The following is a 17,992-nucleotide window of genomic DNA, read 5'->3' as shown; positions in this document are numbered from 1 at the left end:
GACGCCAGCGTGTATGGGGTCAAAGTGCCAGGTAAGGGTTGGGAAGCCACTATTAACCTCACAGATATGAAAACGCCTTTAGCCTTCACTTTTCACTCACAAAAGACAACGGGCCTCTCAACACCCAAACTGTTTTCTAAGACAAAATCGTCTCCCCTTGGCTCTAATTCTCATGCTTTTGTCGTAATTCGGTAAAGAGGGTAGAGTTGGTATGGCTGCTGTCACGTTGCAGAAAGAAAAGAAATTAACATGGCAACTGTTTGAAAATATCTACAATCGTCTTTCCGACAGTCTCCCAGCTTATGCCAGGCCACTTTTCCTGCGTGTCCAGCACACATTAGATCTGACAGGCACGTACAAACAGAGGAAAGAACAACTCAAAGCACAAGGGTTTAAACCTAGCGAAGTTAAAGACGACAAACTCTACTTCCTGGATGAGACGAAACGTGCGTTTGTTCCTCTTGATGCTGAGCTGTACGAGCGCATCGTAAGAGGAGAAGAACGCATATAGATCGTCCCAAGGGGCATGTACCAACGGGGCTCCATGTATACTTCACATGAATGCACTTTTAAATTTTTTAGTGTTCAGTTACTAAATTAATTAACATAATTAACACGTATGTCTTCTTACGGGTGACGTCATGATTGCGATTTTGGGTAAAACTGAAAAATCGGTTTTTAAATTTCTCTTTTACCTGAGCACCCACGCACACCGTTTTGACGCCAGTTTAATGCCACCATTTAGTACTCTAAAACCCTGCCAGCGATTTTTCTTGAAATCTTTGTTCAGATTTTATCGTTGATAAAGCAAAATAATGCCCTCGTTTAATGAAAATCTGTAATTAGGGGGTCATAACTCCATAACAAAAACATTTAAACCAAATGACGGCATGGGATTGTAGCCTATACACTCGTGGTCAACTCTACCAATTTTTGTGAAAAAGCTCTGTTCGGGGATGAAGTTACGCCCCATACTGATTGCTATCTCAACTCAAAATAGAAAGGTGTTAAATTGACGGGGGCAGCCAGGTCGCTCAGTGGACGCACAGGTCGCTGTCATTTTTACAGGTAAAATCTACATTCGGTCGTTCAAAGGACGCAGCATGGACGCAGAAGCATTTACACTGAGACTACCATGCTTTGGCGACCATTGATCTTCCTGGCCACATTTTTGATCGAGGGACGCTAAAAGAACACCGTCTAGTGTACAGGGGGCTTAGGTTGTAAATTAAAAAATAAAAGATCTTTGAAAACGAATCATATTTTTGCTCATGTATAATGGTTTATAACGAAGAAAAAGGATGTTGATTTCCAACGCAGTAACTAGTATTTATTGTTATTGGGGTTTATTGTGCTTCTTTGCAATATATAAGACACCCATTGAATGTATATATAAAATGTAAGGTACTGTATTAAAAACGGGATTAGGTACTTTTAAAATAAATATTGAAGAGAAAAATTATGGATAAAATATAACGTTCGTCATTCCTTTAAAATCTAAAAGTATATAGCTAAGTTAAAATAGACATACGAAAGCAATCATTACGGTAATATTTCTTTACAGATAGCATAGTAAGTTATATCTTCTCAACAAATTACTAGCTATATTTCTACTGTAATTCAGTATATTTTGGTCTATTTTGTTTCCTTTTTTCAAGACACTGTCCGACCGTGGTATTGTTATTTGTAAATGAATTCAATTTTATATAAAAATTACAAGTTAAACCGTTGAAGTTATTCTACTGGACCAATTGAGGAGCTTGAAAAGTCAATCCACAGGACAAAACCATGGTTGTTTAGTACACATGTGATGTCTTCCGGGTGTCAAAATCTGTCTGCGTGAATGTCTGATGGCCTTTATTAATCTTCTTCACCATCATCGTCGTTCATTGCTATCTTGTCTTTGAGCAGATCGATAACCATTTCGCGTTCTTTGTGAGACAGCTGGTTCTGAAAAAATATATGTATATTTTAGTCAAAAGCTCTAGTGACGATTCCAAGAATGACATTGGGTGTTACCAATAGTACAAACAACTCTGAATCCGTTTTATTTATTTATTTATTTATATAACCACCTTTAAAAAAATGAAAAATAAACAAATAAAATAAAATAAGTTAGAATGAGATGGAATAAAACGAAATACATAAAAATAACACAGTGTAAATAGAGGCCAATTAAAAAGATTTTAAAAATAGTCCCACAAGCATGTATTCCTTAGACCCCATTTCCAGAGATTAGATCGATCTACTTTAGATCGACCTAACTCCCTGGGGGTTCACGCTAAATAGCTGTCAGCCGAGCGGACACGAAAGTTAATTACCCCCTTACAGCTTGTAGTAGGCGGGACGGACATTTAAGCCGGATTATCTGACAGTATTCTAGTGAGACTCCCCGCGGGGATAGATCGATCTAAAAGCTCTGGGAATACAGCCTTAGATTGTCTTTCCTGTTATCTGGAACTATTAACTATATAGAAAGCTCAACGTGTAAACTAGTCCTGATGGTCCCGTGACCCTTTGCTAGCAGATTTCATGTTTATCATACTGTACATAAAATTGGGCTTATACCAAAAGATATCATTAAAGCAGGGTCCCTCTCATCAATGAGTGATTGAGTATTAAATGAGATAGTTGATACGATAAAATTAATCTTACGGCACGGTGAGTCAATGGTCATGGTCTTATAGAATAGAAATTTGCCTGATTTAAAAGCAGCAGCATTAGTATTTGGAATTTCTTTTAAAAGCTCTGATGCACAAAATCTGGAGGAAACACCCATAAATCTAGTAACAAATTCGTTTGCAGGTGTTTCTGAGGCGTGCAAACCGAATGAACTTCGTAAGTGATATTGGCCGGTGATACTATTGTTCGCCACATAGAAGGTATGGTTTGATATCTAAGCCCGGATAACACACGCCATAAGACATACGGAATGCTTTTGTTACGCCTGTAGGCTATGTAGTCATCCGCTGTATTATTTCTATTGAATGTAACACAAAGTTTGTCCAGCGAGTCGTCGTTCTTCATAAAATTCTGCCCCAGGCGGACTTCGTGTGTTTGGCTTAGCAGTGACTTTCCAGCAATTATACATTTTTATTTTTCTTTACCAAATGGCATTTTCTACGTCCTTGCATAATCAAAACAAATATCAACCAAAACTTGAAGTCCAGGCGCAATTGTTGCGAAGACTGTGACATCGTCCGCGTATGCTAGGCTGTTATACGTAACATCTCCGAATTTGACTCCCACGTTAGCATGTGAAAGATGTGTAACAAGCCATCCATAAAAACGTTGAAAGGAACAGGCGACAATATACTCCCCTGTCTAGTTCCACTGGAAATGCTGAAGGTTTCACTTGATAATCCATTCCATTTAACAGTAGCTTTTAGAGAATCATAATTTTTTTTATATACAGTGTACGACCAATATGAGTCTGGCATGATATTCATTATTTTATAAAACAGATGGTACGGTGACCACAAATAACTTCTTCCCTTATTTTTCTGAGAGGATCTTGCATTTCTCAACGCTGTTAATTCCCATACTGACCACATGTGCGATGATATCATTGTTATCATTATTATGGGATAAGTTGTCAATAAATTTATTGGGTTTGAGACCTGGGCGCTAACAACTGGGCCCCGTAACTCGAAACCATCGCGCATTGCGACCGAGCGCAAGCGTCTCGATTCCATAACTCGACCATACTCGCCCCAAATAATACATTGTAGCCTCTATGTGATATCGCGATGCTTTCGAGTTACGGGGCCCAGGTTTAATAACGTTGGCAGAGTGACCGCTGTTTGCCGTGACATGGACAAAATTACGAAAAATTTCGTTATGTCCACGGCCGTGACGACCGGTTTGATTTGAGTCTTCGTAGTGGCTCCCTTATTTAGTTCTAAATTGACCGTAGGGCCGGTGTGCATCACCCCGGCAATGAAGTCTTAATATTTACTAAAATATTTTAAGTTTCAGAATTGTCATTATCTTGTTCGTTATTATTACTATGGCGTCATCCATCACAGCAGTTTCATTGATGACATTGCGCTCTGGAGCGCGGTACCACTGGCTACAGCGATGGCTGTGACAATAGGTCGGGAGTTGCGACTTCAGCCAGTGAACTTCCTTTTGTAATTTAGTGTTTTCTTAGTTGTTTGATAACGACATCATAGGTAGATCCATTGCAAGTATTAGAGTAAACTGTAATCACATCAGCGAGACTCGGTATGTCCTGCTCTGAAGTGGTTTCTATATCTTTGGTTTCACATTTGTTGACGATACTATCATCCAGACGAAATATGTCAAGGATTATAGCATTCTTGGACTGGCGATTGACTGGCTTACGACTTAAGAATTGAGGAGATAAATTCTAGGTATATCGCATAATGCAAAATTATGAAAGTCTCCATTGGTATAAAGAACAACACGTCCGTGGTTTTATCACACGGGTTCCGATAGATTTTGTGTAAAGAAGTCAGATAGACATCAGCAAATCTACTACTATCCACCCAATAAAGGTCGGTCAATAACTTTATTTTCTCTACCACAGTGGCCGTGGCCTCAGGGAATCGAAATATTTCAAAGCCACAGCACAATATCAGATCTCCCTGACATAAAAACACATCTTTACCACTTCTTTTATTTTTGCAAAGATGTTCTATACACAAGTCAAATAAAACCATTGTGACGCTGAATAATTATTGGAAGACACTTTTGTCTTCACAAAAATCGCACAGTTCTGCAATTATTTGTCTGGTAATTTGAAAAAAATAACCTATTGCGCAGAAGCATGATTGCCGAGTTCACACTAATTTCGGTTGTCAAAAGAGTACATGTATATCCGTAAGCATATAGTGCTGTTTATCAATCTTCGTCATCTCACTCGGTTTGTCACCGATTTTTCATTACAAAAAAGAATATGCGTAGTAAGGATGGAATTAAGTGATAGAACAAGAGGTTTTCATAAAAGATTAAATGAATTATCATACCCTGTCAGTGTTATCAGCGTCAGCGACTCTCTTGCTCTGAATCTGTCTGCGTCTACGCCAAGCTAGAAATAAGAACAAATAAAACAATAAGCTTAAGTCAAAGTGATTTAATACACCGCATCTGCACAGCTTTGATAAACGTAAAACTAACTTAAACTAATCGTCGGAAAAATGTTACGAGCACACGATGAGAGAGAGAGTAAAATAATCAGAAAAATAGCCGAGGCGGATCATTACATTGTGCCACGAAAAGAGCGAGCAACCGTAAGTAACATACCGTCAGAATCAGCAAACATCTGCACCAGTATCATAACCACAAGCAAAGCCGCAAACATCTTAACCTTTGCCATGTTGAAGACCACGGGTATCTCTAAATATCACGCCTTGTCGTGTCTGTTGTAGTATCGGAATAAACTTGTTCCTTCTCAAATACGCCGCTTTATATTGGCCAAGTAGTGAAGTCAATGGTTTACGCATGTGCAGAAAGGGTTTTGGGTGTTAGGCTTCACGTTTATTCCCATCCTATCCACCCGCCCCTGATGCTATGAAAATGAATACTCCTCTTCCTCTTGGCGAAACGATCGCAATGTGCAAAATGCATTAAACACGCAGAAAGGTCACATTTTTGCTTTGGCCCTTTTAAGATTCCATAGACCAATATCTTTCCTACGGCTGAAATACAGTAGGATTATGAAAAGATGCTTTCACATGCTTTTCTGTGAGATGTTATTTGAATTTTTCGTTTTGATGACACATGAAAGATGCTTGCTGACTTATGACTAATTTTCACAGACCTTTTATACTTGGGATTTACTTTGGTTTTACCAAATGGTTAGAATTTCGATTACTTTCTTTAGCCATACGCCCGAAGGGCTGATTGCATGAAGGCAGAGGACACTATGGAATATTCGACATACATACCTAGGGATGTTATATGACCGTGGCGATATGCTGATCACTGAACGGCTATTTCACAATCAGACGTACACTTTCAAAATTGAGCATGTTACATTGCCTCTAAGTATTATCAAAACCAATCTAGTGCCCACCCTTAGTCCAATCTCGAAGATGGCGCTTAGTCGGAGCAATTAAAAATTTTTTTTTGAAAATCGGACATAGATTGGCAAAAATATACTTATTTGAATCCCCTAAATACAGCTGTTTTTAGTTGTTACGAAGGGTCACTGGAGTTGTGTAATAATTTCAGGTAGTGGATATGTAATTTGGTATTGTAATTCATTGCATTTAGTTTGACTAAAGATATCAGTTGTGAGGTATAATGTTGTCTGAAAATCAGTTGGGCATAATATAGTGTAACATATGAGACAAAAGCCATTGAATGTTAAAAGGGAGCTCTGTTACGGATTTTTCTGTTTTTAACATAGTTGATTTCAAGGAGCCCCTGAAAGGAAATATTGTGCTTGACAATAACTTTTCTTCAGTGAAATGTGTTTTTAAAGGTATTTCAATACATTAAAAAAAATTACTGTGTCCAAATCCATGTTTAGTTGAAAATTCCAACAATCCAAAATTGAAATCACATCTTAACACAAAATTTTGTAGCGTCCGTCCCCCCTGTAGCAAAAGGATAGCAGTTTATCTTTTTTTAAAGCCACACTCAGGCACTTATGCATTTCACTACCCATGATAAAATAATATACCTAAAAGGCCAGTAGTAAGACACACTGTGGATATACCATTTGATTAGTGGTCAAATGTAGCGTCCGTCCCCACCTGTAGCGCCCGTCCCCAATTTGTATTTTTCGCTTTATTAAGGATACACATGCTGAAATGCATTTTAATTAAGTATATTTTGTAAATACTCATTATAATCTATCTAATGTAGGCCAAGGTTGTCACTGACGCTTTGGTGCATTACTTGTAATGAATAAATGGATACATTTAAAACAATGTTATAATATGAAACAATGTTGTTGTTTTTGCTGCTGTGAAACAACACTTGTGTACTTTTAAATTGCTACATGTATGAGACGAAGTGACATCACTTGGTTATAGTTTGGACTAAAAAGCCACAGTATATTTCATCCAAGGTAATAGGTTGTAATTTGTGCATTTGAGCTTGGAACAATGATGGAGCAACATTTATGTTTTTATTGTTGGTGGGGATGGGTAAACTTAGTCAAAGTAGAAAAAGAAATGCCATGGAAATGGAAGGCATAAGTAGGGGTGGGCAAATGAAAGCTTTTTTGGGAAATTTAATTTCAGACAAGTGGATTCTATGGCCATTTTGGCTGCTGAATACAAATCTAATAAGTATTTTCATTTTAAGTTACATCTGATATTGGTATCAAGTGATTTTTCAAAATGGCCACCAAACGCTCCCTCAAATTAGATATTTCTCATGTAAATCTTTAAATATCAGTTCAAAGATGGCTTGTTATATGTCTAACCATGTGATTTCATGATCAATGAGCGCAAATAGATACATCATTTCGGTTGGGTCACTTCATTTTGGGTTAAAAAGAGGAATTTTTGGTCATTTTGAGGTAAAAATCACCCCACAATCACCATTTCTGTGTACATAAATACAAATGTTTATATGCAACTGTGGCTTTTAAATTAGGAAAAACAATAATACAACAAATATGGTCAATATTGTTCAAGGATCACATGAAACTGAAAAGTTTTGACATATAGAATAGGCATAATGTTAGTTACATACGGAAATATTTACAGTAGAACACTCAGTAGCAGAGCATTAAGGATATTGTTACTCTTTATTACCATCCAGATACCAAAAATGAGTTTTTTCCTGCATCTAATTATTCAATAATTATAATGTATCTGTCTTTGTTCTGCTTTGAAACAATGAAATAACTCTTGAAAATATGAAATATTGGCGTTTATATTTTTTCGTTGCAATGTATAAGGCCACACTTTTTTAATTTTATGGATGACATCCTGCGCGCGCACCGATTTTCACCCGTTCTCCGGAAAAAAAAAAAAAAAAATCCCCCCCCCCAGCCCCCCAACAAAGTCGGTTGGTGCAAACGTCGTTATTGAATTTGCCAGGAAATGAGCTTTCTGCGCATGCGTATTATCGCCACGTGGAAATGTGGCCGCTTTGCCGTCAAATTCATCTCTAGGATAACTTTCAAATTACACGACAATTAAAGTCATAAAGAGAACGGGTGCCGTCGTTTTGGATTGGTATGCCATTGATATTGGACATGGAGATATCACCTTTTTACAATTGTGCGAAAGGCTGGCGGCCGCCAGCGATTATCGCCCGAAAAATTTCAGTGACATTCTGTACAAAGCAGCACATAGGCTACCAGGTTTTCTGTAGCGAAAAAAGGGTCGACAAGGGCGTCTAGGTATTTGGTGGGCTGAAGGTCGGACAGGCCACCTGACAGTTTGGCCGTGTGAGTCGAAGTAGACAAAATGGCATCGTCTGAAATGACCTTTAATAGATTTGGTAGTATTAAGCATATCTTTGCATCATTTTTTTTAACATTTCTGTGAAGTGTTCAAAATGCTTTAATATTCTGAGAATACGAATAAAGACACACTGTTTGTTTGATATTTGTTTTATTGATTGCTATACCAACAAAATGCATGAAATAACCTTAATAGATTTTGTAATAAAAAGTATATCTATCCATGACTTTTTTTTACATTTCTACGAAGTATTCACAATGCTTTAATATTTTGAGAGCATGGATAAAGACATATTGTTAGTTTGATAAGTGTTTCTGTGGTAAAATTTGTGTTTCCAGCTGTGTACTGACAGCATTCCTTTACTTAAGCAGTATTTTTTTTTTGGACCGTTTTTTTTTTTTTCGCCCTCTCGCACCGATTTTGGGGTACCCAGAGGATGTCATCCATAAAAATAAAAAAGTGTGGCCTAAGCATAAGCAACTCAAAGCTTTAATCATCTATTTAGATAAGATAAGCTTTTTTAGATAGGTTAGCAATCCATATGGGGCTTAACTTCATCCCTGAACAAGATTTTATCACGAAAATTGGCCAATGGACCACAAGGGCATGAGCTACAATCCCATGCCAACGTTTTGCTTTAAATGCTTTTGTTATGGAGTTATGAGTCCGTAATGACAGGTCTTCTAAAAACAAAGGTATAATTTTGTTTTATCAACGATCAAATCTGAACTAAGGCTTAAAAAAAATCACTGGCAGGGTTTTAGGGTACTAATTGGTGTCATTAAATTGGCTTTGAAATAGTGATCACGGGTGTTCAGGTAAAACAGAAATTTGACAAACCAATTTTTCAGTTTTTACCCCCAAACTGCAATTATGCGTACCCGTAAGATGACATGTGTAAATGTTAACTAATGTAATCACTGAACACTGAAAATTTATTTATCACTGAAAAGAATGTATGTAAGGCAGTAAATAAGGAGTTTTGGGTGAACGGTGACAATATCCTTATTGTCTTCATTTATAACCTAGTCATACTAGAGGCAGAATTTGCTAGAATGTAGTTGGAATGAAAATTTCTTGTTTATTCCTGGATGTTTGAAGTATCTAAAAATTTTGAGCCCATTCTAAATGTTTGGGTCCATTTTTGCGTCCCGTTAAAATGTTTTGCTCATTCTCAAAACTTTCCAAGTGGAAAAATATCGAATGGCATTCAAGTGTATTCTAACTGCACTATGAGCGCATTCTTAAGATTCTTACGAAATTCTAACAGCATTCGAAACATTTTGATCACATTCAAGGGAGAACCGAAATGGACAAGGAGCTTCAAATCTTGTCAGAATGTTCCACATTGTGCCTCCAATGAGCAGGAATGCAACTCGAATGCATCTTGATTGCAGGCCAGAATTCAGCCAGCAATGAAACCACACTTATATGGCATTTGAAGTGCATTCTTAATATTCTCACTATATTTAGACAGCATCAACGATATTCCTAATGTGTTCCAACTACATTTCAGCTGCATTTGAGAGCTAATACAATACAACCAAAATGTGCACGAATCAATCCAGGTGGGTTCGAAGCGCATTCTGAGGTATTCTTACTGGAATTAAGGTCAATTTGATATTACCCAACGAATGTGGCGCAATTTTGAAAATTCTTCATTATGGCTCATTCTGCTTGATTACTTCAGATTCCAAATAATTGTGACAGGGGGCTTTACAGTGCCTTCTGGTCTCAGTGTATTTCTTGTTGATGCTTTCATGGTGGTGGTGAGATACTCTTAAACTACGCAACTGAAACTAAGTACTATTCCAAGGTCAAGAGCTTAGAGGTTGTAAGAGGTTGATGTCACCTGACAAAGTTTTACCTGTTCTGAAGAAAAGGAAAATTATACAGCATAAAATTTGTTGGTACACATCCATGAAGGTATTTTCAGCATTGTTTTTATACCAAACTGTAATCCATGAATTCCTTATGTACATAATGGCCATTATATATTTATATTTATCTTAGGCTCGAAGTGTGTATTTTATGTATATGTTTGTTTTAAATAACATATTTTTACAGATGTCACCCTAGCAATATTGCCAATGTCTTGAATATGCTCATATTTGAACTCAGCAACCCTCAAAACATATAGAAAGACATATTACACATATTTTTTATGTATTTACTGTGAAAATATGACCAAAAAGCCATTTCCTGCCTTTTTTCACAAACAAATAGCAGATACCAATATAAATCTTTAGCTTTGGTAAAAAATATTGTCAGATTTGTGTTCAGCAGCAAAAATGGCCATAGAATCCACCTGTTTTAAAAAAATTTTGTCATTTGCCCACCCCTAGCATAAGTGAAAGTGCTTTGAAAAAAAAAGAAAACAACGAGAAGAACTCAAGAAAGATCCCGAACGTTTGAAAACTGCCAGAGAGAAGGACAGACTTAGAAAGGAAAAAGAAAGAGAAAAGAAGAGACTTTACTTAATGAATCACCCAATATAAGCAAAAGCTGAAAGAGGAAAGGAAACTGATAGAATGAGAAAATATAGAGAGAAAATCTGAGAACAAACAAAGATCAGTGCTTTATCAGAAGCAGCTAAAGCAAGAGAGAGAAGAGAAAGAAACAGCCCAAAGAGAAAGAAACAGAAAGATGAAACTCAGTGAAGAAGCTAAAAAGAAAGAGGTCTTGAGGGGTAAAGCATGGAGACTAAGGGTTCAGTTACAAGATAAAACACCACAAGGTAAAGACTCAAGCCCGTTTTCATCTTCCTCCACCTTGAAACAAGCAAAGAATGCCCTTCCGAGGTCACCGAGAAGAAAAGCTAAAATTGTATAAAGGCTAATAAGATCTCCTAGAGTAAACAGCATATTAGAACAGAAAGGAATTATAGCAAGCAAGGAAACAAGCAGAAAGTTGGAGATGGGGGAGACCCTTATTCAAAGTATGTCAGAGAATTTGTAATACTGTCAGAAAATATATCTGGATACACTCCTGTTATTGATTTGTAAATGTGTTGTTGAACTGTTTGTATTCATTTTAATACAGTTAATGTTTTGGAATGGGGATATAAAAATGACATGTTTTGGTGTAGCGTCCGTCCCTCAGTGTATTACGTACCAAGTCATGAAATTTTGGCACTCTTAACATGTTTTAGGTATTTTATTATGTGTCATTCTTATGGTCAAGGCTTTGTCATATCAAAATAAGAGATTTCAAATCATTGATGGAATCCCCTGATTTGATCTTAATCACACAACATTTTATTTTTATTTGCAAAAGAAATGAGGCCATGCATCATGCAACCGTACATTTTGGAAAAAAATAGCTCACAGTTGATTGAAATTTTGAGGTTTTCATTGCAAGTACAATTCATGTGTATAAAATTATGCTTATTAAAATAATTATTTTCCAATTATTATGTTTTATTCATCACGTGAATGTAATTGACTTGTAAAAATGTAGCGTCCGTCCCCAGTGTGAGACCATCCAGTCATTTTAGTGTCAAACAAAAACAAAGAGAAACGGTGCAAAAACATTTGAAGGGATTATGCCCAAGATCTATACTAATGCCCTACTGATATTCAAACCTCTGTTTGGTGAAGTTCATATTTGGTCGAAAATGGACCATAAAGTGTACATCTGATTGTGAAACAGCCGTGAAGCCTGTCCATTTAGCCAAGCTTCAGTGAAGATCGAGGGCAACTTCGAGCCGCTACTCAAAAATATCTCGCTTCACTCGACATTTCTACGTAGCGTCTCTCGGAAAACTCGGATTTAACCTCGATGTAGTCTAGAATTTCACGACTACATCTTGGTTAAATCAGTCGAGGTCTCTTAAATCCTGAAAGCCAAAGACAGAGTGATCATGTGACCTTCTTGGCATCAAGAGAAAAGTGACGTTGCTTGCGTAATATACCTACCAGTAAACCAATTTAAAATCTCTCACACTCTTGAAAAATTAGCATAAACATTTCACGTTTAGCAATTTTTATCTATAATTTTATAACACTAAGTCATATCATATGGTTATGGTTTGAAAACGGGAATAAGTTAACATTTAAGCCACACGTGCATACAAATTATTTGTAAGTCTACAACTTTTTAACGAGGGTTGTGTTATTTACCTTTTGCTTCTAAGCTGTTCATTCTTCCTCTTTATCAGATATATCGGTAAAAATCAAATCTATTCCCCCTCTGAACTTGTAATTACATGTAGCACATAAATGCCATGAAAACCATATGTATATTCCGAAACCGCCTCGTAGTAAAAGAAAACATAGAATTATTACTCCTGTGGACTTGAAATAAACATCCGCTTGATTTTGACTATATTCCGTAACCGTCTCGTCGTCAGAAATAACAATAAAAACTAGAATTATTACTCCCATGAACTTGTAATAAACATCCGTCTAACTTTGACTATATTCCGAAACTGCCTTGTTGTCATAAATATCACCAAAAAGTAAATTTCTTTCTCCTTTGCACTTGTGAAAAATTAGTTTGACTATAGTCCGGTCCGACGCTCCTTGTTTATCAGAAAACTCACTAAAAAGTAGAGGTTTTGCCGTGGGACCTTTTTTTCCGCAACAGTCCCAGCTAGGTGTGGCTCAGCTGAGACGCGCATGGTCAGTGTCGACGGTTAAATACTTTTCAAGCCAGTTGGACGTCCATGACAAGTATTTAGCAAAAATGACCAAATTGGTCAGACATTACGTAAGAATTTGGCGGGAGGTGACCAGCGCACGTGGACGAGTTTATTTCGTATAACATCTCTAGAGCGTGATATAGGGTCACTTTGTTCGGTTTTAGGGGTGTTTTAGAATGAAATGACTGTATTTTTTCTCGGTATGTATGTCAAATAATACACTGTCACCCTCTCGCTGACGCTCGAGGTGTTATGGCATTTAGACCACGGTGGAAGTGAAGAACAAAAGATTCAGACGTGGTGTAACTCGCATAACCGCACGTCTCGCATGAATGCGTTATAACCCGCTAATGGACCCGTGGTCTAAATAAGATAGATCCCTCGTCAGCGAGGGTTATGTGACATCCACACGTGCTTCGCACTCGTGCATGCCACATAACCCTCGCTGACTCGGGGTCTATCTATTACATATCGCTCGGGTGACAGTGTATTATCTCACACATAAACGCAATCGTACGGAACAGCAGAGTTAAGCAGAGGCACTACTTCCTCAGCTTGGGTCATATTTGTGTAATAAGAATCAAACTTACGAAATGAAGACAAAATGAATGCAGTTTTTTTTGTTTCTGCTATGTACACAAAAACGCCTTACATATAATTGTTTCCTTGATTTTTTGGCTTTTAGTCCCTGCATTTTAATCTTATTTTACATCGGTCTGGATTACTTTCAAATCTGAGCAACTGATCATGAGAGTTTTTAAAAATATATGAGAAAGGTGCTTTGAGGAAAATGGTCTCATGCTGTATAATAACATACATGTACACAAACTAGAAATGTCGATATACCCTTTATTCGGTTTAAGGGTTGCTTTTCGATGGAATGCGAGTAGTCTCTTTCTGTATGCATGGGCATTTATCGCTCGAGTGACAGTGTATTATGTCACACACAACATACATGAAAATCACTTGGGTTGTTAGGGCCCCTTTACACTGGACGGCGTCCTTTCTGCGTCCAGCAGTACGGGCCCATTTGAGAGTTAAAAAATTATAATACGTTACGTGCCAACAACTGGCCGATCATTGAGCATTCATTCTGATACAAAATCAATGCTCGTGTCTCCTTATTTAGACCACAGAGATGCCAAATTTCATGGTCGCAGAAAGGACGCAGAAAGAACGCCGTCCAGTGTAAAGGGGGTATTAGGGAGAAAATATCTTTGACGCCAATATCTCATTTATGTACTTATAGAACGATATAAAACAAATAAAAATAATGGCGGATCAGATGATTGCTCACGCAATAACTATTTATTAGTTACAGAATTTATGCTCTATGACACCTACAGTAATTCGACATAGACCACGAAAGCCATCGTGGATTGTTAGCAGTCTCTCTCAGAGATATTATTGTTGGTTTTGTCTTCTCAACTAATCACTGCTTTCAGCTCTATTTTAGTTCATTTTGATCTATTTTTGTTTTCCTTCTTCAAAACAATCTTCTAGTATGGAATTGTCCATGAATTCAACTTTACATGTGAATCATGTTAAATTCTATAAGAAGATTCTACATTCTATGAGAAGAAATGCATCTTTAATGAATTTATATTCTTGCGTGAAGAAAAATACAAGCCAGACAGTCGAAGTTATCCGACAGACCTTTTTTAAGTTAGAAAAGTCAATCTAAAGAATTTAATCGTGTTTGAGTACACCTGATGATTTCCGGGTGCCGAAAACTGCCTCCGTGCAAGAAGTTATAATTTCTTGGATGGCCCTTATTCATCTTCTTGGTATCCGTCCGGTTTGTCACCGGGATCGTTCATGTCGTCCTTGAGCAGATCGATGATCATGTCACGCTCGTGGTCGGACAGCTGGTTCTGAAAACGAAAACAATAAGTATTATTGTAGCTAAAAATTCTTTCAGCGATTTCAAAAATTGTCCCGATTTTTATCGAAAGTTACTCTGATTTTAAGACCTCTGAATCATCGCAAAATACCTCAATGTTTTATCTCCAAAAGAAAATCTTTGAAGGATTTACTGCAAGTTAGAAAATTACGAAATATCTAGTACTGGTACATGTCCCTTCAAAAAATTTTTGATATTTGAATTTGATTACATTTACACATTTAAAATCGTAGCTTAATTGTGCATTTCCATCTGCAGTGTATATAATTAAAAGAATAAATAAGACGATTGTTCACAGAAGATCTATTTATCGCTGTGAAGTCTGATGATGCTCAGCGACACTTAAGTCAAAATTGATCACGAAACACATCCCAATTCTCAAAAGTCTTCGAGATATTACTGTCATACAGCTTTGTCTTTCAAACAAATCGCATACTTCTGCAATTATTTGTCTGATTTTTAATAAATTCAATCTACCGAGGAGAATCGTGGTTGCTGAGTTATCACTGTAGTGAGGTGTCTTTACTAAACGTCTACATATCCGTCACTGATATAATTCATAAATATTTCTTTTTTATTCGTATCTTTTTAGATACTGTGCGCTGATAGAGAAGTAAAAATTAACTCATTGCCAGCTTTCTAAAAAAAAAAAAAGAAAGAAAGAAAAAAGGGAAGCACCATGGTCGTCTGTAATCAAATTTATCATATCATGTGGCGCTCTTTGTCAGACAGCTGATAATGAAGTAAAAGACTCAAAAAACGTTGGTTAGCCCGATTGGCCAATACCTTTCATAAATGTTTTATAAAAACATATGAAACTGAGCACCGTCATTGGAAGATGGCACTGACAATGAAAGAAAAGGTATTTGATAAAGAGGAAGTAGTGTTAGAACAAAACGTTTCCATATTTTGGTGAATACGTTGATACTAGTAGATTAACATACCGTGTCAATGTTTGCAGCGTCAACGTCCACAGCGTCCTCAATTTTCTTTCCACTACGCCTGCGCCTTCTACGTCTACGCCAAGCTAGAAGTAAGAATAAATTAATAAAGGTTTTAATATTTTGAATATTCCGAATTCGTACAACATAAACAAATGTATTTAACCCAAATTGATTTGTAGGAAAGCTGGTTTTTCTTCATTTGTTTTAAGAGAGAGAGAGAGATAGAGATAGTAAAATTATCAGAAAAATAGCCGAGGCGGATCACTACACTGTGCCACGAAAAGAGCGAGCAACCGTAAGTAACATACCGTCAGAATCAGCAAACATCTGCACCAGTATCATAACCACAAGCAAAGCCGCAAACATCTTAACCTTTGCCATGTTGAAGATCACGAGTATCTCTGGATATCGTAGCTTGCCGCGTCTGTTGTAGAATCGGAATACACTTGTTCCTGCCCAAATACACCAATTTATATTGGTTAAAAACAATGGAGTCAGTCACACTTAATGCTTCTCTATTACGCTCGCAGACCATGAGATAAATATTTCAATGTTTTCAGGATCACTCAGCTGATCAGGAATGATGCACGACACGAAAATGAGAGTGCATTTTCTTAAATGTCCGTGTTATGACATAAAATAATTATATCATTGTGCCATCGTAATCAGGTAGTTAGCGCTTATTTAATTATGTCCCCATAAATGATTAGTCCCACTATATACCGTAATGCAGGGAATTTATGATTGCGTCTTATGAAATTAAATACACAATTCAATGTTAATGCTAAATACAGGTACATGGAAGAAGAGTTTTGTATTGTGCAAGTGCATACCTCATTATGTGAAACTAAGTACGACTCAACCCTCACGATCCTTGCAAAAATACGGATTAATTAAGATTCCACGTAGAGAGAGAGAGAGAGAGAGAGAGAGAGAGAGAGATTGTAATTGCTGGAGCGTATAGCGAAAAATTGAAATAATGATACGCATGAGCAAGACGTGGGAGGACATTCTTAGTGCTAGATCTCAGGTGCAATAAAAAGTAAAAACAGGTTATTTTGAGCATATTAAGGTTCCATGCTTCACAAATTTTGGATAAAAAACACGGGGACGCCTACCTTCAGGAATCATGTAAGGACAGATATCACACAGAACAGTGTATGACTGTGCTAACTTCTTTTATTCAAGTTAAAGTCTACCTTCAGGGCCCTGTCGTGAATATTTCACCCTGCACACGTGTTTTCACTTTTTTAACATAAAAGTTCATTCTGTGTTACACTAATTTATCTTATTATACTCCTCTTAGTCTATGAAATTTCTCTTTATTGTCAGTAACTTTGCCTAATTTGTGTATAATATTTATACACGTCAATATAAAAACATCTGATTTAAATTAGTTTGCCATAATATACTTTGTAAGACACTTTTTAGTACACACTAATCAAGGCCTTTCTTCAGTTAGCGTAATCTAGTCTACATAAACAGAGAAATAAGTTTTTAGTGGCATCAAGTTGAATTTGATTAATTTCATATTTGCGGTTTAAAATGACCACCCGACCAGCTGGATGTATCTGATTATTTTTCACAGCATTTTTATCATGAACACTATACTTCTAGGCTATTTTTCTCCTGAAGCTGATTTCATTAGATCGGCTTATTCTCCCGTTATTTTTAACCAAACTGAAACACATATTCGAAGTGTTCTTAACGACACACAAATAACGATTAAAGGCTTTAGACATGTAGATCATTTATTACGACTAGCCAGTTTGACGGCATGTTTATCACTCTGTCCTCACTCGTTTCTCATCTCGTTTCTCGTTTTTTTTTATCCAATTTTCCACTGAGCTCACGCTCAAGGGTGTTGAACTCCCAAGCCATAAATACGTTAATCAGAGGGGTTAATCTTGAAATTTGTTCTTTTTCAGTATGTAAAGTCCAGTGGTAATTCAAATGTAACATGAGCACGTACATGCCCTGGCTTTCGTCGTCTTAAATGTGCCCATGAAAAGGAAGTCCTAGGTGCTTAGCTGATAACGTCCCGATTTTATTGTACATCTATACTAGGGCAAATGAAACCGGTTTCGAATGTCCTAGTGTACATTTAATG

General features: G+C 36.9%; 2 long non-coding RNA genes across 2 annotated transcripts; both read right to left on the bottom strand.

Annotated features, from left to right (window-relative positions):
- Positions 1-1,304: 1,304 nt before the first annotated feature.
- Positions 1,305-5,928, bottom strand: LOC147764868 (uncharacterized). The gene is made up of 4 exons (XR_015331925.1): positions 5,913-5,928; positions 5,269-5,663; positions 4,992-5,053; positions 1,305-1,950 (listed from the first exon to the last, which is right to left on the bottom strand). It is a non-coding gene; the product is annotated as an uncharacterized LOC147764868 (long non-coding RNA).
- Positions 5,929-14,311: 8,383 nt separating this feature from the next.
- On the bottom strand, positions 14,312-16,746 carry LOC147764867 (uncharacterized). The gene is made up of 3 exons (XR_015331924.1): positions 16,191-16,746; positions 15,883-15,965; positions 14,312-14,909 (listed from the first exon to the last, which is right to left on the bottom strand). It is a non-coding gene; the product is annotated as an uncharacterized LOC147764867 (long non-coding RNA).
- Positions 16,747-17,992: the final 1,246 nt, after the last annotated feature.

Source organism: Lingula anatina, chromosome 1 (assembly GCF_051362555.1).
Source record: "Lingula anatina isolate TDL-2025a chromosome 1, LinAna3.0, whole genome shotgun sequence".
Taxonomy (NCBI): Eukaryota; Metazoa; Brachiopoda; class Lingulata; order Lingulida; family Lingulidae; genus Lingula; species Lingula anatina.
This window is presented reverse-complemented; position numbering and strand designations above follow the sequence as displayed.